This window comes from Lytechinus variegatus, chromosome 16 (genome assembly GCF_018143015.1).
Source record: "Lytechinus variegatus isolate NC3 chromosome 16, Lvar_3.0, whole genome shotgun sequence".
NCBI lineage: Eukaryota > Metazoa > Echinodermata > Echinoidea > Temnopleuroida > Toxopneustidae > Lytechinus > Lytechinus variegatus.
Window position 1 is genome coordinate 13,073,011 of NC_054755.1, and position 26,015 is coordinate 13,099,025.

Below are 26,015 nucleotides of genomic sequence, written 5' to 3' on the forward strand. Positions count from 1 at the left end.
TCCGAAGGTTTGTTATTCCGAAGCTTCGTTATTCCGAAGGTTCGTTATTCCGAAGGTTCGTATTTCCGAAGCTTCGTAATTCCGAAGGTTCGTCAGTCCGAAAACGAAGTGAGGCTCGTCATTCCGAAGGTTCGTTAATCCGAAAAAGAAATGAGGTTCGCAATTCCGAAGGTTCGTTAGTCCGGAAACTAAATGATTAACTAACCTTATTTCGTTTTCGGACTTACGAACCTTCGTAACAACGAACCTTTGGAACATCGAACCTTATTTCGTTTTCGGATTATCGAACCTTCGGAATAACGCCACAAATGTTCGGATTAACGAACCCTTTTACGTTTTTTGGATTAACGAACATCGAGGTATAGGCAATTTGCGTGTTTCGGAATTACGAACCTTCGGAATAAAGAACTTCCGGAATTACGAACCTTCTGAATAAAGAACTTCGGAATTACGAACCTTCGGAATAAAGAACTTCGGAATTACGAACCTTCGGAATAAAGAACTTCGGAATTACGAAGTGTAACCGTGTTCCACACCCAGTCTTTGTTATCGATTTTATTTTAGTTAGTAATGTTGATTACAAGAAAGGTTGTAATAATGATCATAAATTGATTATTTCTTTAATTTCTAGAATTTTCTTTATATTACAATTAAAATAGTACAACTTGCATCGAGCGGGAATGTAAATCAATTTCAACGATTAAAGTTATCAATCTTATTTTGGTTTTGGCCTGGATCATAATTGCGATCGTATAGATTGATTTGTAATCTAAAACAAAAATCACGATTTCTTTAAACGAGAGCTATGTGATGGCATCGTTTATACTTTTTTTACTGGAAATTATGATTTTTTTAAAAGTAATTATATTTAGTTTAAAAGTAAAGTTAATTTATCTGAAAGATGTAACAGATTGTTTTAAAAGAAGTTTATGCCCACCTTATACTCACTTTGTTTGTTGATTTATTGCATATGTGTCAAGGCATGTAAAAATTCGTGTAAATAGTAATGTTAAGTCAAATAACTCGCACAATATCGTGTGGTGTAAAAAGATATACATAATAATAAAAAGGTGCATTCCTTTGAAAATAAATGTGGTTTTCTTATTTCATTCTTTTTTTATAAAGACTGAGCTGGATTTTAGGATACGAGGGCTGAAGTGAAAGAAGCCCTTTAAAATCAGGTTTGATTAAATAAAATAGAAGAAAATCAGACAAGTGGGGAGGCTGCAGGGACCACGGACCTCTAAAATTTTCGCGACCAATTAAAAAAAAGGAGGGAAAGGGTTTACCTTGTCACAAAAAATAGTGGTTTGATAGATAGATAGATAGAGAGAGAGAGAGGGAGAGGGGAGAATGTGTGTGCGAGGGAGGGTGAGGGTGTGTGTGTGTGTGTAGAAGGGAAAGCAGTAGAGAAAGAAAGAAAGAAAAAAGACAGAGAAGGAGAGAGGGAGAGAGGGATATGGTTGACAGTAACATGTGGTAAGCTTTTCGTTCTAGATATTTTCTGAATATCACAGTCATCAAAATAATATCCACGACTTGGATATAATCAGTGGTTTATACCTATGGTATCTGATTTCGCATTTTTCTCATTAATGTCCAGATTACACTTTTGAGCTGGACAAAAAGGGGATACCAAGTAAAAGGTAAAGATATAAGAAAGAATGTAAGAAAGAAAGAAAGAAAGAAAGAAAAGAGAAGGAAAAAAGGATGATTGGAAGCAGACTAAAGAAAGAGAACAAAATAAAACACGAAAAAGAAAGAAAATAGAAATAACACCGAGAAAGAAAGAAATGAATAAACAAGTTCGTGTGAGGTTGTACAGAAAGAAAGCAACAATGAATGACATAAAAAAAGAAATAAAGAGGAAAAGAAAGAAAAAAAGAAAGAAAAGAAAGGGAAAAAAAGAAGAAAAGAAATTAAGAAATATAGAGACGGAAAAGTAGGTACAGAGACTGTGTGGGCTTGTCTGCTTGATGAACTGTGAATATAGATCCATGTTCGAACCCACTTTTTTTAGTAGGTCACATCATCGCGGTCGCAAATATAGGCCAAAGTAGATATAACATTATGATCTCCTCAAGTTTACGTATTCTTAGCATACCTCAACATCTAAATATACGAGCAAATCATAGTACACCGGGCCCCCGTACCGGGCACTTCCCAGCGGTAATGCCCGGTCATGCAATTAGGTTGGTAAGTCATTTATTACGGTGGCAGACGGTGGGTGTTCGGGCTGGTATAGCCGGTCATACAGGTGTGGTGGGGTGTGACGCTTGTAACGTCTTGGTGAGTTTTTCATGAGATGTTCCTATTCTCATTAGTTCCCCGCTGGTTACAAACTTCTGTCGAATGCTTTCGACCTTTCGAGACATTAAAGAAAAGGGGAAAATTCTTCTAAGTAACCTCAGTCTTGGGATGTGCGGTGAATTATAATCGGGGCCTTCATAATCTACAATATTGATAATCAAGACCGTTTCATCTATTTTTTTTCTCTTTTACTTTTTGTTCCTGAAAGTACATAATCCTGATAATTGCTATATTTGCAGTAATTGATGTTGAATTTAACGATGTATCCATTATCCAAATTGACCGTAGTACTTCTATATGGACATACTAGACCGACTGGCACTGTCTTAGAAAAAAAAGAACTGACTTCTTCTTTGATACTTTTCCTGTTTTGAAAAGTTCAAATGAACTTTTGGTTCTTGCTTCCTATACATTTGCTCTTTTTCCCTCTCAGCTGTTCATGCGCCCTCGATTTTGAAGCTGAAATTCGTTTATGAAATTCTTATTATGAATCATTACATTAAAACTGTGAAAATTTTATATGTCAAAATAGGGTAAACTCATTGTTTTGTGTCTCAATTTCTAACATAAAAAAATGTGTATCGTAGAGAATAGAATGGATTTCACAAAATTCATATCAATCAATGTATTTTTCACTGCAGTTGCAATGCAAAGAAATTGGATTAATTCATTTTCTTGCTTCAGGTTTGTAAGATATTGCAATAAGGGTTGTTTGCAGACGGGATTTTCATCATAACTTTTAAATAGAGTTAGACCTTAATAGAGTTTACCTTACCTTAATAGAGTTTACTCTTAAAGGGGAAGTTCACCCTGACAAAAAGTTTATTGTAAAAATAGCAGAAAAAATAATAAAAAATATTGCCGAAGGTTTGAGAAAAATTCATCAAATAATTAAAAAGTTATTAGAATTTCAATTATTTGATTTGTGACGTCATATGCGAGCAGCATTCCTACATAGCGAATGGTAAAAAATCAATGAAAAGTCATTTTCTCAGAAAATTGAAAATGGTTTTCACTGTACCTTTTGAATTTCAATAGACCAATCATTTCACATCTGATCATGAATAAAAAACAAAATTAAGTCATCAGGAACCATACAAAATTTGAAATTCATGCATTTTATATTACATAACACATGGGGCAGCTGCTCGTTTATGACGTCACAAATCCAAAACTTTGAACTCTAATATCTTTCTTACTCTTTAACGGATTTTCCTCAAACCTTCACCAATATTTTTTACTATTTTTTCTGCTATTTTTACAACAAAGTTTTCTTCAGGGTGAACTTCCCCTTTAATAGAGTTTACCTTATTGATGTGTAATTGTACTTCTCAAAAGGAATGTTGTTATATGAGGATTCCACTAAAATTGATAATGTGTGATTGTTAGGATAAATATTTGTTAATAGTTATGTTATTCCACCAAAAATCATGTTCCTTTGTATCAGCACTGACATGACTGATGGTTTGAGGATCTAAGGGGCCGCATTTTCAGTTATAATCATAATCTAATCTTAGTGTGTTCTTCACACCTCATCATGTTTAAATTTTCAATGGAATTATTTCAACATAAGCATTACTCCTTTATCATTTATTCCCCATTCATAAACAAGTCAATTACACAAGTTCTCCACAGACCCTCATTACCTGCATGCACACACACACGCACGACAAACACACACCCACACTTTAAACCCTCCCATTACCTGCGAGAGAAAGAAGTTCAAGATGGCGGCGCGGTATATTTTTGAACTTCCTGTTGTTATCGTAGGTCGACACGACCCCCTGTGGAGCAATATCCCATCTCTTTTGGTCAATCTTGGGCTGTTTAAACTTCTTCTAAGATTTAAGGAATGGAAAATAGACAGTTGAAAGGGGCCGACACCTAGACATTGCACGGATTGGGCTACACTGTTAAAAAAACCGTGATTTTACAGAAAATAAACAGAAGATTTTGTAGAAAGCAATAACAGAATCATTCTGTAAATTCATAAAACAAGAATTTTTCTGCAATTGAACAGAACAGGTCTGTTTAAAAAGGGGGAAAAGGGTGTTTTATTCAAGGAAATTTGTAAGATTCCATACATCTAATACCAATTTCCTGTAGGATTACGCAATTCGGTAAGATTACAGGTGTTCTCGAGACTCTGCTGCAGGACCTTCTTTTATTATAAGGATAAATTTTCTAACAGTGTAGGTAACCTGGCTGGTGACACGACATTATGTCCCTGCGACATTTGCTCCGTTCTTCATGTGTCATATGGCATAGGGTTAAAGTTGTGATTGTTATAAGAGTTTTGGGTTCAGAATAATGTAAAAATCAGGATTAGGGTTTATGTAGTTTTGAAGGTTATGTTTTATGTTTGGCTTAACGTGCAGATTTTCCACCGGAGCAATTGTTGCCGGAGCAAACGTCATGGAACCAGTCTAGCTAAGGCTCAGTCACACCTGTGAAACTGTATCCGGATCGAACAAAGTCATTACGTTATTTCGATGGGATAACCATTGGTCGTTTTGGAGTCAGCATGATTGGTGTGACTGCAACACGTGTATAGTTTGACTCCGCAAGCTTCCCCTTGTGAATAATTTACTCAAAACATTTTTTTACCAGAATCTTTATCTTTTAGAAAACCGCACGGTAGAAATGAATAAGAACATTCCATGGGCAATTATCATGACTATAGACTTAGGCCTGCAAGTACATGCATATCAAAACAAAACCAGAATCTGGTGATTTTTAGACTAGAATACTTGAGTCCGAATTCGACCCATTGTTTAAGATTCGAATCGATAATATTGTTCACTGGTCAATTTTATTTGAATCACAAGAAAATAGAAGTACATTAAAATGGATAAATATGGTTCAGTTTAATTCACGCAATACCAATGACAGTTGATCAATGGAAAAATTTAAAACACACCTTTGACTTGAAAAATGACATAGATCAAGATGATTTGCACAAGGGGAATATGACATTTATATTTTATCGACCGGTATTTGTTTTATGTAAAATTTTATACGTTCAGGATAATGAGACCGCAATACATTCTTTGAAATATGAAAACTCCTTTTTTGTTCGATATATGAGCCTATAACTCAATTTTGTGCTTTCTATTTTGTAAATGTTGCAGCAAACTAACAATTTTACATATGATATGTGTCTCATTTTAGACAAACATAGGGTATGTGTAACATTGTGGGAAATAATTTAGTACGCTGACCCGATCCAGGAAATTAAGTGGAAACAAAATATATCAATTACAGGATAAGAAGAAATGACATGTACTCTATCGAAATATCATTCTGTATGTCTTCATCCTACTCTCCCACACATGAACACCATTACCATCCCACACAATCACTTTGAGAGAAACTACAAGTTGAAGTCGGAACATTGCGGAAGAGAGTTTGGGATCTACCATTTTTTAAAATAATATTTTCATACTTGTGAAAGGACATTCTTGTTACATGGGCCAACTAAAACTGACCGACCTTTTTAGGTCAATACCAGCAAAGTAAATGTATGAAACAAACGTATTATTATGGTGGATAGATATAGCATGGAGCTACTAGGTATAGCTCATTCTTCAGAAGAAAACCCGAAAGTATATTCATATTCAGATGCAGTAAGCGTAATATAGCGGAAGGAAGCGGCCAAATTGGACGGGCTAACTTTCGTTCTTGGACGAAAGGCAACCGACTCTTTCCGCCGTAGCTCCCCGGACCCCATGCTGAGAAGACCCGATCCTATTGCTCAAGGGCATAGTCTATCTTACCATTTTCGGCACGGAATATAAAACTAAATCGGAGGAAAGTCAATCTTTGTTATTGAGACTTGAGAGTGTTTGATTGGAACCCATTGCCATCAAAGGGGCGAACGGAGGGGGGGGGGGGGGGGTAAAGAGTTTCCAGTAGTTCGGGAGAAAAATGACACCCATATGCCCCAAATACTCCATACCTTGGCAAATATACAATCCTATATGTGAACATCAAACCGTGCAGTTTGACGGTAAATATGATGATTCGCGGATGATGGTCTAAGAAGGACTTTAATCACTATATGACCACCTTTGTCGTCATCACTATTGCGATCATCTTCTTAATCATCGACGTCATCATCAGCATCGTCGTTATTGTCATCATCGTCACCGCTAACACTAACTTTGTCATTATCATCTATGCATTTATAGGTCTACATGTTTTTAAATACCGACGGTCTAGAAAATTTCAAGAGTAGATTAAGGCTTATTTTATTCTTTTATGTACAGGTACATTGACCTGCCCTTTAATACCGATATATGCAAAATAAACTGAAAAGCAACTGCGCATGCTCAAAATTTTCGCGCGTGTCCTCGTTCAAGCGTTTCAATTTCATCGAGAATAACATTTTGCCTCGTCCAGTGTTATATGTAAACGAAATCGGACGCTTAAAATTCTGACATCGCCAAGGTTAACCACGTGTTACTGTTTAAGTTGGAGGTGTTGAATCCAGTGTCCAACGTTAATTGTTATTCTCATAACCAACTGAGATAATGAGCCAAGTATCCGGAAATTTTATTTTTAAAAGAAAAGAAGGTGCATGTATCACAATCCACAGCTTTATAAGCAAGGGCTCTGGACCACTGGCGTACAGATGGGGGGACTGGTGGGGATCTTGCCCCTTCTCCCTCACAAATAAATCACAAACAAGAAAAAAAAGGAAAGAGAGAAAGGTGAAATATATGATTTTCTCGATATTATATCCATTGGCGGCGGAAGCCAATAAATTTAGGGGGTGTCCACCTGAAATTTTTGGATGGACACATGTAAAAAATAGGACAAGCGGCCCAAAATTTTTGAGAAGCAAAAAAAAAAAAAAAAAAAAAAAAAAAAAAAAAAAAGGTCATCAACCTAAATTTTAGGGGGGGACAACACACGTGTAAAGGGGGTCCACGTGAATTTAGGGAGGGACGCAGGAAAAAAAATTGACAAGCAAAAAAAAAAAAAAAAAAAAAAAAAAAAGGTTATCAAAACAAAATTTAGGGGGGGGGGCCGTCCCCCCACCTAAAATTTAGGGGGGGACACGTCCCCCCGCTTCCGCCGCCTATGATTATATCACAATCTATCACAAAATTTGATTTTTTAAAATAAAAATGTCGAAATGTTTACTCGCTCGCAACTTTTTATAAATTCTACGCGATATACCTTATCTAGCCCCTCCCCCCTCATTTTTTTGGCTCATTATGCCACTGGTATGGACCGGTAGAAACCAGATTATGTATCCATATTTAAATCGATGGATGAGTGAGTTTTCATGCATATTTGCCTCATGCTTTGAATTTCGTAGAAAGATTTAGTCTATCTTATTTCACTTTAAAAATACAAGTATTCTCAATTGATCATGACAAAAAGAAATAAATTCATTACATGTACAAAGTTTATATCAGCCTATATGCATTTTAATCAGATTTTAAATTCTGAAAAAGAAACATTATGAGCGATTTAAAAAAAAAAGAATGCAGCGGATATGCCCCGATCAGCTAGAAGTTATGATTTTTTACCACAGAGTTATACAGATATTTAAATTAAATATAATATCTGTAAACGAAACAAAATTGAACTGCATGTCAAAAGGGGCTTCCCTTTTCAAGCAATTATGCTCATGACTGTCTCCTTCCATCTGATGACTGTTATTATTTTACAATGAAATATTATCTTTAATTCATTTTATGTCGTTTGCTCTATGGTCAAATGGAAATATAATCAATCAATCAATCACTAGATTTAGAATGACATTTAACATAGTACATATATATTGCATGAATTAGAGAAACGATAGGAATAAATTATCAGCACAAACATAAAATAATTATGCATATAGCTAATAACAAATCAAGTTTGCAAACCATAACCTATTTTTCTATCAACTTTTAACACCAATTATGAAATTCCTAAACCCTCTTATATATATTGTTGATCTAGCAATAATAACATAATCCATAATTAGCTATTTTGCCATACACCGTTAATATTTTCTTATCAGATATCCCCAACAAATGTGGGCCATATGTCTGGGTTGACTTTCCCCGACCTTGCCCCTGCCCCAACGGAGAGTCCCGCTGGGAGGAGGGGAGTAGCTGGATTTCTTTTCATTTACCAAAAGCTTTTTAATTCAGGCATTCAAACAGTAACATTCGCGGTATTCCATTATTCATTCAATCAATAGTTGATCATCTTCTCATGATGATAAGTCAGTTGATTTCTAATCATCATCATTTATTACTGTCCTTTATGCCTAAAAGAGAGAATGGTCATCAATTCAGGAAAATACTAAAAAAAAATACTTAAACGTGTATCAGTATTAGGCCTATGTTCACTGTTAGAAAATTTATCCTCAAAATAAAAGAAGTTCCTGCAGCAGAGTCTCGAGAACACCTGTAATCTTACCGATTTGCGTAATCTTACAAGAAATTGGTATTTGGAGTATGGAATCTTTCAAATTTCCTTGAATAAAACATCCTTTTTCCTTTTTAAACAGACCTGTTCTGTTAAATTACAGAAAAATTTCCTGTTTTATGAATTTACAGAATGATTCTGTTATTGCTTTCTGCAAAATCTCCTGTTTATTTTCTGTAAAATCACGTTTTTTTTAACAGTGTTGGTACAAAAATTAAATGAAAGAAACTATCGAAAAAAATCAAAGTTATTCTAATATATCTATTTGCTTCTTTTCCTGTAGTCTATAACTTCTCATGAAATACTTGTTTATAATACAATTATGTCAAAAACTTCCTGTCTGGTATCAATTCGCATAAATCCCTATTATCACCTCTTTCAGACAATTTGTACAGCGCAAATATACTCACCTCAAAAATCGTATTAAAATTTTCCTTTTGTTGCTTGTATGGTGGTTTTTTTCAGATCCCCACCTACTAGCACGCCACATAATGCGTCAATGAATATCAAGCCCCCCGAGGCTATATGTAATTCCCTATAAAAAATAATTGTGGCTTCTCTCCTAAAAAATAAGCTTCAAAGAATCAAGGACCACAAGAGCATGTATTCAAGTAAATCTGATAAAATATGATATTTAATTGCGTGTTTAATGAATAAACCGCTTATGTGGATAATAATTTGAAATATAAATTCAAAATAAAAAATCATTTGATTGACATTTATGTTTTGCATTTCGCGCTCTGACAAGATACTTGGTTCTTATTTTTTTAAATATTTACGGTTCGTTAAAGGACAAGTCCACCCCAACACAAATTGATTTGAATAAAAAGAGAAAAAAATCCAACAAGCATAAAATTGAAAAACTTTCTCAAATCGGATGTAAAATAAGAAAGTTATGACATTTCAGTTTCGCTTGATTTCATAAAAGAGTTATTATGCACATCCTGGTCGATGAACAAAATAATGAAACATTATATAATTCAAATTTTAAAAAAAGAAATAGTGAGTGAGGGACATCATCGACTGTCTCATCTGCATGTCACTGAGTTGTGCATATCACTGTTTTGTGAAAAATAAGCAAAACTTTCAAATGTCATAACTATATTTTACATCCGATTTTGATGAAATTTTCAGCTAGTTTGATTTTTTTTTAATTAGGCCCTAAAATTTTTCTGGGGTGGACTTGACCTTTAATAACCATTTTAAATGATGTATGGTGTTGTCGACAAGAATAATGCAATGGAAACTAAAGGTAAAGCATACAAAATGCTTTTCAATCTTTATTACATGTATAGGCCTAGCATCAATGCCCAACAATATAAAATAATATTTTATTTACATAGATTCAACAGTCCTATATGATGCAAAAAGTCTTAAACCATCAATTTTAAAATGTAATCAACATTCTACATCACAGTCACAATGTGGTACTTTTTAATTTCATCAAATGGAGTTTAAAAAAAGACACACCTTAGTTGAATAAAATTTGATTATATACACAGAAGTTAAACCAAATTCTATCTAATTATTATCATCAGGGGCAATGTCGGGGAAAGTCAGCCCAGACATATGGCCAACATTTGTTGGGGATATCTGATAAGAAAATATTATTGGTGTATTGCAAAATAGCTAATTATGGATTATGTTCTAATTGCTAGATCCACAATATATATATAAGAGGGGCTAGGAATTTCATAATTGATGTTAAAATTTAATCGAAAATAGGTTATGAAAGAAATATTTCAACAAAGATTTAACGATAAACCCAAACATTTTTGCCGAGCAAAAAATTCTAACTGTTACGCTATGTAGATGTTTTAATAACCCACATATTATATCAAGTTTACCAGATGAAAGGGGGCTCCTTGGCACAACTATCATATCAATCATAGTTGACAATAAAGTCCTGTTTGACTATAGCACAGTCATTTCTGACTAGAACTTATTAAGATAAAATGATTGGACATATCGGTTGGACTAACCAAAATATCAATCTTATCATTTTAAACTACTGTATCTGATTCAGACCGATGATTATCATACGTGGGCATGCGTCACAGTAAAGACAAAAACTATCTTATTATAACCATGGCAATTAAGGAATTTCGTATATTTCAATGATAATTGTATTAGGGCAATTATCAATTTATTCATTCCAAATAAAAAGTATCAAATAAATTATGGATAATTATGATGAAGAAAGAAAGAGAACGCAGCCTCGTATTTTGATCATGTCATTTATCTATTATCATTGTAATATTGTCTTTTGATTTTCATATTTATACCTTTCGATGATACAATTTTTATATATGACATGGTATGAAATAAAAACTAATTTGAATTTAATTTCATTTCATTTAATCCAATTTGATTTAGCAATACAATACCGTAGTGATCATTTTATGAGTCTTTATAAAAATTCTGCTTGAGCATGACCCGATATTCGTGTCAACATCGACGGAGTGGGATAATCGCTAATTTCGAGGGGGTGGTAAATGAAATAGGAGGAAATGACGTGACAATATGGGCAAGAAACCCATAAAACTTAAATCATAAAGATATCACACATGAACGCTAACATGTGGTGGACCTAACTGCACTCATTTGCAAACTTTGCTGTGAACATGGTAAAGGCACATTACAGGGAAACATAGATCGTGCCAATTATACTAGAAAAACTGCTGTGAACCAGGCCGGGTGGGGAACACACAAACAAAGGTTTTAACCCTTAAAGAGCTGTCTCCAAACCACATTTCTACACCTCCTTCGTAATTTCCCTCACTCTTGTTACAATTAATATTACGACCTACTATACCATCATGTTATGAGCAGTGGGCTGAATATAAATTCCCGTCCACGCCATGCATTTCGAGTCGATTGAAGCACCGTATATATCTGCGCGAACCGCGCGTCGCTCATTACGTGCGCTGAGACGCACTCAAACACAAGCCGAAACGGACGCCATTTTCCTCCTGAACTCCAGGTTGCCAAATCCTCACTTTTCATCTCTCCCTGCTTCCTCCCCCAAAACATTTCGCTTCCCAGCCAAATCATCTATTTGCTTTGCTTAGGAGGGCTATCACACGCTTAGCAGGAGATGTACAAAAGCGAGCTGTAATTTTTTGTCTTGCTTTGGACCGAAACGTAACAGTGGACTTTTCCTCCTCATAAACTTTTTCCAATTCGTTCTTTGAGGCTACCATCCGATGCGTGTAATTTATTGGCGTCTAGCTGGTCGAGCATGGGACTACTACGGCTCAGACGACTGTACTCCGCGTATCATCGTCGTATCAGCCAGTCGTGAAAATAAGGACAGGTGATGTGTCGGTGAGAGCCCAGAGCTTATGCCATGCCAATGAATGACACTAACTGTTTAATTAATCATGACCCAAAACAAAATGGCCATCCGCCAGCCCCACCACCACACTTCCAGTGAATGTCTAATGAAATTAATCATGCCCCCAAATAATGTGACATTGTCTACCCCTTTCCGCCTCCGGCTGTGGTATTGTTTATTCGAATGTAAAATAATGATTAATTATTCATAAATCCTTAACTCTAGGTACCGTTTGCCAATATCATGTTCCCTGCCAACATTATAACGGGGATGTTTTAAGTGAATCCCCCATATCCACAGACATTCAGATAATATTTAATGTATGTATTATACATTGTGTAGATAAATATTCCATGTTTGTTAATATTTCTTGTATTATTTTCATTTATTATAGAATTATGCATGTATGTAATGATTTATGTATTATATTCTTGTTTTTTTTTGCTTGGAAAGTAATCGAATATGAATTTGCACGGGGATGCATTTAACACAGGGGAGAAATTAACATAAATCTTCGAACATCAATTAAATCCTTTAAAGTAGCTTATGACGTCATTTAATGCAATATCATATATAAAAAAACAATTAATCATGATGACATTACAGCCAGAGTCCTTCAAATTCATGGTAAGAATAATTGAAATATTAGATATACAAGTTTTTGAATAAAATATTGAAAGGTATCATTGTGGGAATAATTCTCCCGCATACCAATGGTATTATAAACATAAAAAACAAATCCACATGGTGATCAAAATTAACAAGACAAGAGTACGGCCTTTCTGAGGGTCTAAGTTATCTTTTCATTATTCTTTTCTCAATCTTCTTTTGTCCCAGATTTAATGAAAATAACGATTCAAAGCGAAGGAAAGTCGCGAAAAGCAAGGCCTTTCCATACAATCGAAAGAATATTCTTTAAAGATCAAATTGCGTTCTGACATAAATGTAAATTTAGATCCGGGCTTCTATAACTGATTTTAGTGTGAACGTAAACGTGATAATAATGGTTAATTACCCATCGAAAACTTTGGTAAATTAATCTTAATTTTTTGTAAATAACAAGAAATTTAGAAAATTATACGAAGCTCTCAGATCATATTTATTTATTCCCAAATACAATTTCACATTTCGCTTTTGAAGAGAGGCGTTATATAGAAATGATATAAGATTGATTATAATTTCCAATTGAATTTCAATTCTTATATGAATCTTAATCTGTATTAGAGACAAGTTCCATGTTCCTCATTATCATCATTTTTATTTTCCTTCTCAATGATCGTTGTACAAAATAATGTGTAACTTTTTGATAAAACTGAAGTTCAGTTATTGCATAATTTGCTTATGAGACTAACATTGTTATTGTATATTTAATTGTGAGAGAAAGACAATAAAACATGTTATAAAACAAAAAATAGCGTAAGTGGAATCAATTCTAATCGTAGGAAATTAATATATACTTTCTGTTAAAAAGGGCAAATCAGGGTCTCGTTGAAGAAAGAGTTGCATTTAACTAAAAAAAATTAATCGCAAATCCTAAATACCATGAATACATAAGCTTCTGATTGGCTAAAAAACAAGTTGCGATTGATAATTGGAGTAACGTTTGATTACAACTCTTTATGAAAAGAGCCCCTGAACCCAATTTGCAATTCTAAACAGAATTGCAAAGACTTGATTGATCTGGGGCCCGTTGCAGAAAGAGTTGCAATCAATCGCAATTCTAAAAATCATGCGCAACTTGTATTTCAACCAATCAACAGCGCACATTTGGGACTTGCGATCGATAATTTTTTGACTTGCGTTTAAACGCAACTCTTTCTGTAACGGACCCCTGGAGACTGAAATTGGCATGTTAAATGCATAATTGAGATAAGGATTATCATTTTGGTAATGTAAGCATCCCCGCCAAAAAAAAGAAACCCAAAAGAAACAAACAGCAGATACACAAATGGAAATTGAAAATCTGTATTTCCCATTTGTTTAATGTCTGAAAGGAAAAAAATGCATGTTTAACAGAGTTCAATTCTATCTTTAAGAGTATCAGTTCTGCGTGTACTTTGTTTCTTGGGACAATGGGGTTTTGGGGAGGAATATCTGCTCCATTTTCTTTTCGGATGTTGGTCTATTTCTTTGTGCATTGATAATTTGGTGTCAAATTTCTCGGGTAAAAAGTACTGCAAACTCGTAATGGCCGTGACTCCTGTCAGAAGTGCAAGATGTAGCCTTTCTCAATTTGTTTTCTTTTTCGTTACTTCTCTCCTTGTCTCCCCCCTCTCTCTTTCTCTCATTTATTTCCCGGTGTTTCGTGAAATATATGAGGCTGCTGCATCAAGCTGTCCATTTTCCCAGTACGTAATTTTTTTAAAAGAATCCAAGTTTTATACTATTAAAATCAATGTGTGAGGTGTCTCCCCCTCCCTGCTATCTACATTTCAAGTACCAGATACCAATACCAGAGTAAAAAACATAACAATGAATATCTATGCTTTAATTATAGATTATCTTCCCTCTGTCCCCCCCCCCCTCCACCACATCCCTTCTACATCTCTTCCCATACTACTACTTAAAAATGTAAATAATGTAAATGGGACATTAAACATATATTTAATGTTTTTCTCGATCAAAAGCTCTGTCTTTCGTATTTTCACCTCTAGATTCTATCGTAATTCACTGTTAGAAAATTTATCCTTAAAATAAAAGAAGTTCCTGCAGCAGGGTCTCGAGAACACCAGATTGCGTAATCATGCATTATATCATGTAAAATTACAGGAAATTGGTATTTGGTATATGGAACCTTACACATTTTCCCGTTTTTAAACAGACCTGCTCTGTTGCATAAAAATTTATGTATTGATTTATGTCATGATTTATGTCACGATTTATGTCATATAGCATAAATCATGACATAAACACAAATAATGACATAAATCCGTTGCATAAAGCTTTATGTCTGAAATCACGACATAAAATCATGACATAAATCCATTTGAATGACATAAATTTATGTCGTGATTAAAATCAAGACATAAACGGCGGCTTTCCGCAATAAGTGACTTAAGGGTAATTTTACGATTATTTTCTATAATTATGCCCTCTGTAATTTGATGATATTTTGAGTTTTACTTGGACTTTCGAAATAATTTTTGTGTCATTTGATAGCGTATGATGTATTCTTTCAATATTTGAATAAACTAACAATCATGAATATTTCCTTTATTTTTATAAGCAAAACTAGGCCTAAGCATAATAGTTAATGTGTTTACTTCGTTGAGGATAGGACATTTTCCTTAGAATGATGACATAATTTATATCAACGCCACATATTTTTCAAGCACCACCCCTACCTCCCAAAATGATGATAATAACTCTGACTTTCAGTCTAGAATCGCCCCTTTTGTGCTTAATTCAAATGTGATTAAAAAAGAAATTTGGTACATACATTGGGTGATTTCAAGTCCAGTGTTGGCGTTGGTATTGGAATTTGAATTGCTTCCCGTAGGTTTAAAATCTATTTTGTGTGTCAGAAATCATGTTGCCATGGTAACGGCATATTATATGACATAAAATTGGTAAAAAAACTTTCAGATTTAATTACTAGATCAATTTTCAACCAATTCTCATGAAATTTGGTTTACATATTGAGTTTGAGGTGAAGATGTGAGAGACACATATTTTGTGTGTGTCGGAAATCATGTTGCCATGGTTACCACATACTATTTGCCCTAAATTAGGTAAAAATATATTGGTTCCTGCTTCTTGGTTAGTTTAAACCAATTCTCATGAAATTTGGCTCACACATTGGTCTCGAGGTAAAAATGTGCAGGACATATTTTTTAATGTGTCGGAATCGTGTTGCCATGGTAACAATATATGTGTCAAAAATTAGGCAAAATCTTGCGGTTCAAACTACTTCATCAGTTATGCTCATGACTTGCTCGTGGAGGTCTTGGGTAAAGATGGGCAAGACATATTTTTTTCATAGTTTGAAACTGTTGCCATTGTAAGTTTGTAACGGCTAAGGGCAAGGGTATTTATCACCTTCATTGATAGTTCTAGTTTAATTTTCCTTCCCCGCAACAAAGTGCATATAGGACGTGCCTCGTTCATTTCATCATCCTTTTTAATATCGCCTTTTCTTTGTTAATTTTCTTTATTCAGGTTCATAGTCTAAAATGGTAGGCCTATAGAGAGAAATACGAATTGTAATTTAAAAGAGGAAAGAAAAAGGAAATATGAAAAGGTCATCAAAATTGATAATTTATAGGTCATCCCATTCTTTTCGAAAATCTCAGATGCAGCTTCCCGCTTGCATTATTCATCTAGTTCTTAGTTAATAGTCTCGTTGGAGAAAGAAAGGTAGCATTATCATGAAAAATTTGGTCTGACAAAAGAAAGGAAAAGGAAAAAGTGAAATATGATATATGCTATTTCATATCATATCAACATCTATCACAAAGTTAGATTTTGTATTACAAAGTTAAAATGTTTGCTCGCTCGCAGTTTTTTTTATAAATTTCGTCCTTTATGCCATGTCTGCCCCATAACAATTTAGATTTCCAAAGCCCCTAATTGAAAGAAAACTCCTTCACAGAGAACAATATTTGTGTCAGTCATCCCCAAACCATGAACACCGATTGACAACCATGCATATATCCCTGTAATCAATGATTATTATTTTTTCTTTACATGCTTGTTTATTTGGTTTTTTTTTCATGTCAAATATTTTCTTGAAGAAATTCCCCCATTGTGCTTCCACGTTTGTAACCCTCGCCGCAACTGCACTGGCAAGGTGGTTCCATGACATGCTTATATAATACAAAATTGAAATTATAATTTCAATTTTGTTTTATATAAGCATGTCATGGAACCACCTTGCCAGTGCAGTTGCGGCGAGGGTTACAAACGTGGAAGCACAATGGGGGAATTTCTTCAAGAAAATATTTGACATGAAAAAAACCCCAAATAAACAAGCCTAAATAAAAAGAAGAGACGGGGTTTAATCCGTGCCAAAAACTGGCCATTAGAGATGGGGCGATGGGGGGGGGGGTCCACTTTAGAATGTGCTCACTTATTGCCCAAATTCCAAGAGGAGTGCACATGAGGGGCCACTACTCATCACGGCTTTGTGCCTTAATTGGGACACGTTCATACCACCTGTATCCCTTAATCCATACCTCAGTCACCAATCATTTATATTTATTCATCTTTGAGCACCTGGCCATTTTCTTTCTATCTCTCTCTCATCAAATGTAACCCCCCCAAAAAAAAAAAATGCTTTATCCTTTTATCGCTTTCATTATCTCCCTCCCTCCGAGATTAGGCCACTATCATTCACGAAATTTATCTAACCAATTCTCTATACATCTCTCTATCTCTGTTAATGACTCCTTCACATTTAAACTTTTTCATTTCTCAACTCCCATTCTAATTCACCTCGCCCCCGCTTTCTCACTATTATACAGTGTAATCTTTGCATCTCTACATAGATCTATCTCATTTTCATTTCTCGCCCTCAATCAATTACTTTCCAAATTTGACGATTCATGGGACAATATTTAGAGTTTATAAAAATAATCCTACAATATTCTACAAATATTAATTACTATTTTTAGTATTGGGAAACAAGTGTGTTCTGAGGGGCAAATCATATTTTGACCAGACCCACCCCCCCCCCCCCCCCGATTCAATAAAAGCAACAAAGAGATGAAGTAAAAAGAATGACATTTTATGTAAATTTATTACTTTAAAAATAAATACACACTAGAAATTTGTGAAACAATTTTATCTTGTCACCTGTCCTATGACTTTATAAACATGATTAAAAGTGGAACATGGATTTAAATAAAATGTATTTTTCATATCATTATATATTACATTATTCATAGATATTTCCACTTAAAAGAGATGAAGATTTCTGTAATATCATGAAGAGGAACTCACAGTGTTGTAATTTATTCTTCTCCTTTTCTCCTCTTCCACCCCTCTTCTTTCTTCTTCTCTTCCTCCCCTCTTCTTTTTCTTCTTCTCTTCCTCCTTTTTGGTTGTCTTCTTTTCTACCTATTGTTCATTTGTATTATTATGACCTATCATCATTAACATTATAATAATTTTATGATAATCATAAAATATATCCACAATGTCAATATAATGATTATTATCTTTGAAAAAATGAAAATTAGTACTTTTCTTAATTTTCAAATTTTTAAACCGTTTTTAGGATACTTGAGGGTGAACAGTAATATAATTTAGTTCCCTTGCCAGGTGCTACCAGGTCCATGACGTCACCTCTTCAACAGTCTTGAGTCTTGAACAATCTGAAATAAGAAGAATCAGTGAAAACAACTTTAGCAACTCAACTTGATAACAGTAAAGTGTTCACATACATTTACATGTATGATGTATCTCTAAAAGATTATGAAAGAGCCTTTTGAGATTGCAATCACAGACATAATTGAAAAAAATATAGAATGTTAAATAAAACTTGGGTAAATAGCTTTCGAATATCATTTTTTATATACTTATAATTAAAGTCAGAATATATTTAATTTCAATCAAGTCATTTGTGAAAATTTTCATATGTGGTGTTACTTGAAAATGAAAATATACCCTTCTACTACTACTATTTATTCTTAAATGCACTTAAATTGCGTTTATGCTTGTAAGCTCTCATTGTTAGCCTCTTTGTTGAGATTCTAATAAAAAATATAAATCAACTGAATCTGAATCTCTTGCAAAAGTTAAGTGGAAAATAATTGTTACAATAGTATGGATCCAATAGCCTTCCTAGATTTTGTTTTCACTTTGACGAGTTGCATTGTTGCTCTTACATATTTTTGTGAATGCATTCCATAATAATATCATTAATTGAAATATTAAGAGGGCTCAGTTGCCAATTGAAACTTGAATTTCTATAAAAAAATCACGAGATTGATATTATGCATTTTTGTGAGTAAAATTAAGATGTATTTATTACAAGATGTGGATGAATTTTAAGAGATTCCTATTTGAAAATTACTAGAACAGGACATCACATTTGCAACTGCTCTTAAGAATAATAAATTAGACAAGAATAAATATTACCGTACAGTAGTATACTTGTATTTACAAGTAGAATGTTCAATAAACACAACTTTATATAATGACTCACCTTCATACTAGAAGCTTGACCCCCTGATCCAAAGAGAAATTTCTTATTCTATCGCAGACAGTGGTAGAGTGTCTGGACTTTCCTCTCCTTCCAGTTGCTGTGCCCCTTTCTCTCTTTACCTCTTCTCACCGTTTGTGTGGGTCACCTGTTAAAAAGTGAATACCAAATTTTTCATATAGTAACAGATGAGAATGAATTCATATTTACATTTTGTATAAACAACAACTGAAGTCCCTTCTTTAAAAAATATATTTTTATCATTACAGATTTTGTCAAATATATTTGACAGGGGTGTTGGTACAGTTATACAGAATATTTTATTTTAAGGCAAATGAGGTCTAGTCTTTCAAACTTGAAATGGTTTGATGAACATACTAAGAATCGGGATTCAAATTTGAACCTTACGGGTTGGTACAATAAGGGGTGCTAATGAGAGCAATTATACCCATTTGTGCACCTTTATGGGTGTATCATAAGTTATATTAATCATCATATAGGGCGCAGATTTGAACCATATAATAGAGGTTAAAAATTTGAACATCTTTAATCTTTAAGTATTGTGCACCTTAAAAGGTTGAATGTTGCCCCTTTTATTGAGCAAACGAACTTTATGGGTGCAAACAATAACAAAGCAACTTTTTTTAACCTTTTATCACTTACTAAGGAAAGCACAAGTAATTCATTTAGCCTCTTTTTTATGTTAGAAAAATGATTTACACACTCAATGTTTGAATACTTCTAGTGAAGATAGGTTTTGATAAGTAATTGTAGGCCCTATAATTCTATTATTCATACAATTAGGGATTTTCTTTACTTCAAATTGCCAGTTTTTGTTTTCTAAAAAAGCACCCCTCTAGTAACTGATCTAAAAGAAATCCTCTTTACAGTAAATAGGTAAAAGGAATAGAATATACTATGAGGAGTTCTTAATAACAGTCATCAAGAGAATTTCATTTGTCATGGTTATTTTTATTCACAGATCAGAAACCAAATCCTGTAGTTACCAGTAACTGAAATGCCTTTTCTCCAAGCATATTATTTGTGCACTGATTTGAAAATTAATAGAAATTAATCCATCATAGATGTACATTAATATCTTTATTAGATATTAACATACAACATAGTCATCAGTTTTTCGTGAAGTTACATGTCTTTTCAGTTCAGTGTTTAACTTAATTAGTTCAGCGTGTAATTCTCCCCCCCCTTCTTTACCTTCCTGTTCAGTAGTCTCCATTCTTCATTAACACAGAGGGTGACCCAGGATTTTCTAAATTATTTTATCACCTTTATTACACACCAATCACTTTGTTGTTTTTTCTGAACGAAGAGGGAACCCCCCCCCCCTCGCTGCTAGGGTCTTATACTCTACACATGTTATTGAAGTGCACATCTACCAACTAATAAATCATCTAGGCCTCTACTCCTGGCACTAGAAACTAATATCATATTAGAGCTAGACACCCTATTCCATAGCTCTATCAAAAACCCAGGGGGCTCCATCACCGTAGCGTCGGCAGCGGAGGACTCGTCTCCCAAAGGTCTAAGTTATAACCTACACATATACTAGATTGTATTTGAATTTTGATGTCAGAGTTAAAAAGTCAGGCTAAAGATTAGACATAGAATAGATCTAAAGTAACTTTTGTAGTTCTAGTAGATCTATAATGTTACTTGTTTCATATAAATGATATATAGGCCCCACAAATGATTAGTTTGCTAATGATGTAAACACAATTTTGGGGCCCTGAGCTAGATCTATTCTAGATCTCTTGTATTGCTAAACTAGATTAGGTCTCGATTTTGATCTATTAATAAAAATATGAATGGAAGGAGCCCCAGCCAGACTCAGTCCAGGGGCAGGGCTGCACTACCTCATTCACTGGCCAGGACCAAGGCCCAAACCAGGGTAGGCCTAGACTAGAGTCTAAACTAAATTGTAGGGCCAGCTCAGCTCACCTAAGTAACTAAGACAAGTTTAACTTAGATTTTTTAGAGCTAGACTAAGTCTAAATTAGACCCTAGACTTGATCTAGTCCTAGATAGAAAACTTGATAACAATAGATCTAGATCTAGACTAGCACTTAATAAAGGGGCCAAGCTTTTACTTGCTAGGGCCTGGCCCTGCATTGACACTGACAGTGACATGCCTAAATGTAAGGTTTTTTTTTAATCTCCAAACATAGGCTCAGCACAACTAATTATTTAGGCCTGCACGGGGTAGGCCCTCACGGTGAGTGACAGAGCTATTTTGTATAGACTCTAGAGTGTCTAGTCTAGACTTCTAGTCTAATCTTAGACAGTTCGGCTCTAAGTCTAACGTTAGACTAGGCCTAACGAGTAATGTTAACATAGGCCTAGATCTTTCCAGGAAGAACAGTGATGCTCTTAAAAAAACCTTTAATTTCAAATCAATGAATGAAAATGTCCAATAAAATGTCGTGAAGATTAATTAAAACTGTTTTCTGTCAGTGTTCATCCCATGAATTATTTGTGTTTATCCGACGCCAAACCTTAAAATTAATGTTCAATGTCGTGAAGATTATTTAACACTGTTCTGTTGTTGTTGATTCCATGCATTATTTGTCTTTGTCAGACGCCGGAACCTCCGGCTAGCACTGCCGGCGTTGTACGGCTAAGAGCAGCCGGAGAGTATCCGAGCAATCATTACATAAAATTGACGGCGATAATGATTTATTTAAAACATCTCCTCATACTTAGAAACTTTTAATTTTGGTCAGAACGTGAGATATATCTATTATCTACGATATACAACAATGAAAATTTGATACATACCAAAATAGGCCTCTATCCCGTCCAAATAGAAAGCCGAAGACCCTTTTTCGCAAGAGCTTCCTGCGGCTGAAAAATGACAACTTATGCCAAGTTTATGTCAACAGGCTCGTTCATGACTATTCAGTTTATGTAATGATGATTAAATCGCATCATAAGCTAAAACAATACATAAATATTTTTATGCAACGAAATTTATGTCAACGACATAAGCTATGCATGATTTTATGTCACGATCGAAATTTATGTCATTATGACATAAATTTTTATGCAACAGGGCCCTGCTCTGTTAAATTGCAGAAAAATTCCCGTTGTATGAATCTACAGAATGATTCTGTTATCATGGTTATTGCTTTCTGCAAAATCTTCTTTTTTCCCCTGTAAAAATCACGTTTTTTTTAACAGAGTAGGAAATCATTTTCAAAATGTATGTTAAACTGCGATTTGCTTGTTCTCATTTCTTTTTTAAAAATCTTTTTAGTTGAAATAAAAAAGAAACTGTATTTCAACTTTGAGAAACAAGTTATAATCCATACTTTTGATGTATGATATTGATGACACAATTATACATTAGACCTTGCCAAACTTTCTCAAAATCAGTTATCAAACATTCAATTCTAAATTTCTTGGATCGTAGGACTTCTTTATTCTCTTCCTTACAACAGGCCTTCACTAAGTTCACTTGCATCCTAAAAGTACGAAATCCTCGAGCGTGACCCTATACCAATTTGTTAATTGGTATATTCACTTATCAAGTTTATGACCTAACGTCTTTGATCTTTTGAGAGCTGTAGATGACAAAGATCTTGTCTTTTTCATCCCATCTTGAGTCCTGTCAAGAGCTGAAGAGAGATCTTTTTTAATCGATGAGAAGTGTTTGTGGAAGGCATCTCTCTTAAACCCCTCTCGGGAGAAGGATTCATCCCCGACCATGATACACCTATAATAAACCCTCGTGAATTCTTCGGCAAACGCCAATTATGCTTAGTCCCATTCAGTCAAATTTGTGTTAGTATTGTTACCTGTGGATTCTTCTATTGTGCACCGTTTGGACACGGAGAGGCGGGCTTTGTCATTGCTGTGTTAAGGGGCATTTGTGGGCCCAAGCCTCGAGTGAGGATAAGGAGGGGTTAATTAAGACACCTTTGAGGGATCTTCGGGAGGGGGTAAAGTGTCTGATGTAGGGGTGCGATTGTGAAGTCAAAAGCTCACCCTTAGAAAGAAAAAAAAATCGAGTTGGGATCTAGCCTCTTGATTGATCTTCCACTGATTGATTCATGTGTCAGATCAGTCTACGATTGAGGAGATGTTTGAGGGAAGGACAGCCCACTTTAAGGTGCCGAAGTGTCTCGCTGTAGCCTCTCTGGCAGGGATAGCGGTTAGCGCGACGCCATTCACCCCGTCAGCTTCCCCGCGGCGCCGCACAATGACCGGCAGAATGCGCAATGAAGGACCGATTCGTTACACTGGTGCAGCCCTTTGAAAATTATCACTCATTTGTGGCAAAATTCGTGCCTTTTTACAGACCTTCTAATTGTGGGGGATTACGCACACGGAAAGTTCCGCAATCAGACGTATTTTCTTAGCCCGTCTTTATGATGATGCTGGATGTGTGTTATATCAGTACTCAATTGGTGTCTTCTCATGCATGCATATTCAGCCGATTTTCCTCCTTTTCTTTTCCTCATCCACACTCCTCACCATCCGCAGGGCTCTTTATCATCCACCCCAAGTTCACCATCAATAACATGACCTTGAATCCGCTTCATTTCATCCATTAATAACCTCCTTACCAGCCGTTACACGCAACGGTCAACACACGCCAATATCACCGGACTTCGCCATCAACCCTCAAAACAACCAGGGAAAGACTACCGCGGTAGGCAGGGTGGGGTGGACTTAGACGTTTGAAGTGGAAGAAGAAAAAAAGTCTGAAGACGCAATTTAGATCTGTCTTGCTGTTCTATTATTCGACATCCAGGTCTGAAGCTATTAAAATCAACGCGACATGGGCGCAAACTAAACGGTGTTAACAGAGGATCATTAGCACATTTAATAAATTGAATCTGGCCAAAGGGTGAATAAAATCAAAGTCCTTCTTCTGCTCTCTCTAATTCTCATTATCCCTCGTCCCTCTCACCTATTGACCTTGTAAAGAAAGACTGGGTATTATATGAATAGATTTAACTTATTGTCGGAAAGTCTGCTTTATCGTAAAAATTTCATTGATTGTCTGAGGTCATAACGAGTGTCGGGATGAAGCGTTTTCATTATTACTACAAGTTAACCAACATGACCAACAAGAGCAACAACAACAAAATCTGGATTAAGATGTTGGATTAAGATTTTCTTGCTTTTCGCACTTCTGACTCATATATATCATTAATCAAATTTTATCTTAACATCCAAAATTTATTTTCCATTATGAATAAAAACCTCATGATTATTTATGCACACATAATATTATTTGCACTTTAAACGTCCAAATGCAGATAACATGTTTCTGTGTTCATTTTTTTAATTACGTTATACAATATGTTTTTTATCTTTTTAGTTTTTCTGATCATTTCAGTTAGAATCATTTCATTCCATTATGTTAAATAAGAACTAAATTCATGTAACACTTGTAGGACAGGTTGTAAACGGTCAGTGATCAATGAGTGGGTGCAGGGTCGGATCCAGGATTTCCCAAAAAGGGGGAGCACATTTTCCCTAGGAATTTGACGAGCAAAAATGGGTTTTTAAACCAATGAATAACATGAATAAGGGGAAAACATAATTTTGGCTCTCAAAGGGGGGGGGGGGTGCACGAGCCGGCTGTGCCCAACCCCCCCGGATCCGCCCTTTAGTGAGTGGATGGCCTATGCCAATTATAGTAGTTATTTTTTCTTCATCATCTTATTTTTTTTTTAAAGAAATGTAAATTATATCGTTTTGGGGAAGGAATGGGAAACATGCATGGTATTGACCACAATCTATAGTTATCTAAAGTGGATCAAAAACGAGTTGTTGTTCCGATGATGGTTTGTCAGATGGATGAGACATTTCAGTAAAATTGTAAACATTCAATTTAGAAGTAAAATACACTTCCATAATTATTCAAAAGAAGTAAACAAAAAACAACGGAAAACACTGTCCATATCATATAAGTGATTGCATATCAATGATTTTGAATTTCTTAACGTTCGCAAAGAGGGTACCGGTGCGAATTCGAAAACACTTCTTCAGCTATTTTAATTTGATCGTTCTTTATACTTGTTTAAATGAGAAAACCGTGAAATCGCATGCCAATAGAATTGAATTGAATTAAGTATTTGGCTATTTAAATGTTGATATCACAGGTCATTCAATTATTGCAAATTAAACTATTACATCACTAGATCGGTTGAACTTTTGACGAAATTGGACGGGAAAACCTATATTATGCTGTTATCATGGTTATTATTCTGTGACCAGGGGTCCGTAACACAAAACTTTAACGATCATAGAACATTTTTCTACGATTGATTGCATTGACTACAATGTACAATCAATCGTGAAAATCGAGTGTACGAGCAATCGCTAGCCTTTGTGGTACGGGACCCAGATTAGTTATCAATCGTCACGTGATCCTGGTATTGACATTTTCCATGCAGTTTGTTCATTTATAATTTAGAGGATTATGATATTTACACGACCATGACGACAACCAAAACGAACAAGGAACAAGAGAAGAACATAAAGAAACATTATCGAGGCACCGTGAAGGAACTCTGCCACATCACGTCACTTATGATAAAAAATGACCCGGATTGATCTCGGCTGGAAAATTCCATTTCATTTCATGGTTTCTTTATTTCCAGTAAAACAACCATACACAGATTGCAGCTAGAAAGCAGAAATGTATGTATTTACAAGGCATGACAATTGCACATGTAGCATAAAACAATAATATAATAATGATAAAACTAATGGTACATTAAGAAAAATCCAGTATATACAATGAAATTATAATGA

The 26,015-nt window shown here is 34.8% G+C and overlaps 1 long non-coding RNA gene across 1 annotated transcript; it reads right to left on the reverse strand.

Moving 5' to 3' along the window:
* Positions 1-18,215: 18,215 nt before the first annotated feature.
* Positions 18,216-22,301, reverse strand: LOC121429419. The gene is made up of 3 exons (XR_005971931.1): positions 22,023-22,301; positions 19,230-19,374; positions 18,216-18,396 (listed from the first exon to the last, which is right to left on the reverse strand). It is a non-coding gene; the product is annotated as an uncharacterized LOC121429419 (long non-coding RNA).
* Positions 22,302-26,015: the final 3,714 nt, after the last annotated feature.